The sequence below is a fragment of the Arachis hypogaea genome, chromosome 15, assembly GCF_003086295.3.
Source record: "Arachis hypogaea cultivar Tifrunner chromosome 15, arahy.Tifrunner.gnm2.J5K5, whole genome shotgun sequence".
Lineage (NCBI taxonomy): Eukaryota > Viridiplantae > Streptophyta > Magnoliopsida > Fabales > Fabaceae > Arachis > Arachis hypogaea.
Genome location: NC_092050.1, coordinates 50,845,764 through 50,847,436, shown reverse-complemented (window position 1 = coordinate 50,847,436; position 1,673 = coordinate 50,845,764). Strand labels below are relative to the sequence as shown.

The 1,673-nt window shown below is 42.4% G+C and overlaps 1 non-coding gene across 1 annotated transcript; it reads left to right on the top strand.

The window, feature by feature from the left end:
• Positions 1–1,140: 1,140 nt before the first annotated feature.
• Positions 1,141–1,244, top strand: LOC112752301 (small nucleolar RNA R71). Its single transcript, XR_003176745.1, has one exon. It is a non-coding gene; the product is annotated as a small nucleolar RNA R71 (small nucleolar RNA).
• The last annotated feature ends 429 nt before the right edge of the window (positions 1,245–1,673 follow it).

Genomic DNA, 1,673 nt, shown 5'->3' with positions numbered 1-1,673 from the left:
GTTTCCTCGTTTCTCCAGCTTCTTTTCTTGGTCATTAATTCCTTTAAGAATTTTGCATAGAGTGGCATTTGCTCTATTGCCTCAGCAAACGGAATGTTGATTTGAAGCTTCTTGAAAATCTCCAAGAACCTGGAGAATTGGCCATCCTTTTCACTTTTCATCAAACGTTGAGGATATGGTGCTTTAGGTGTATAAGGCTTCAGGACCTCTTTTTCTTTTTCTTTTGTTGCAGACGATGTAAAAGATTGTCCTTGTTCCTTATCTCTCACATTTTCCTTTGCTTCATCCTCTGTGGTTTCCTTTGAGATCTCCTTTAGATTCTTTCCGCTTCTGAGGGTTATGGCCTTACATTCTTCCCTTGCAATAGCCTTGGCAGCATGAGAAACGCTTGTCCCAGGGGTTTGCTTAGACAAATACGCAATTTGATTTTCTAGCTTCTGGATGGCAGCTCCTTGGTTTTGCAGGTTAGAATTTACTTCTTCCTTAAAAGCTTTCAATTCGGTTATGTCTTGACTCATGGTTGCAAGCATTCCTTCTATCCTGTTTAATTGATCTTGAAATTGTTGGTTCGGATTAGGTTGGGTAGGTTGATTATTTTGGCCATGATATGGTGGTTGAGAGTAAGTGTTTTGTGTGGCTTGGTATGATCTTTGGTTGGAGTTTTGGTATGTGGACTTGTTATGTTGGTTTTGCTGGTTTCCCCACCCAAAGTTTGGGTGATTTTTCCAGCCTGGGTTGTAAGTGTTGGAATGTGGATCATATGGTTGCCTTTGTTGATTTCCTACATAATTGGCCTCTTCCCAATCACCTCCTTCAGTGCTTTCTTCCTCTTGATCTTGTGTGTGTATTGCAGCCACTTGTTTTGTTTCTAATTTCCTGGTGAGCTCTGCTAGTTGCTTGGCAAACACCTTGTTTTGGGCTAGAATTGTATCAACATGGTTCAGCTCCATGACTCCCTTAGTGTTGTGTCTCTCTGATGCATAGTAGTACTCATTCTCAGCCACTGTCTCAATCACTTCAATGGCTTCTTCCACAGTCTTTTTCCTGTTCAATGAACCTCCTGATGAATGGTCTACAGCCTTCCTTGATTCATAAGATAGTTCATCATAGAAAATATGCAATTGCACCCAGTCATGGAACATGTCTGGTGGGCATTTCCTTGTCAAATCCTTGAATCTCTCCCATGCCTCGTAGAGAGTTTCACCATCTTGTTGTCTAAAAGTCTGAACCTCAGATCGAAGCCTATTGACCTTTTGTGGGGGGTAGAAACGTGCCAGAAACTTGCTTTCCACCTCGTCCCAGGTTGTTAGGCTCCCCCTTGGGAATGATTCCAGCCACTTAGCTGCCTTGTCCCTAAGTGAAAATGGGAACAAAAGCAGTTTATAGGCATCTTCCTGGACTCCATTGGACTTCACAGTGTCGCAAATTCTCAGGAATTTTGTGAGATGTTGGTTTGGGTCTTCATTAGCACTTCCACCAAATGAACAATGATTCTCCACAAGTGATATTAGCTGTGGTTTGAGCTCAAAATTGTTGGCCTGAATGGGTGGTTTCTGGATGCTGCTACCACAATTCCCAGAGGTTGGGTTTATGTATGAACTAAGAACCCTCCTCTCAGGAATGGCATTGTTTCCATCAGCTCTCTCATGGTTGTGAACTTCTCTATCCATGTT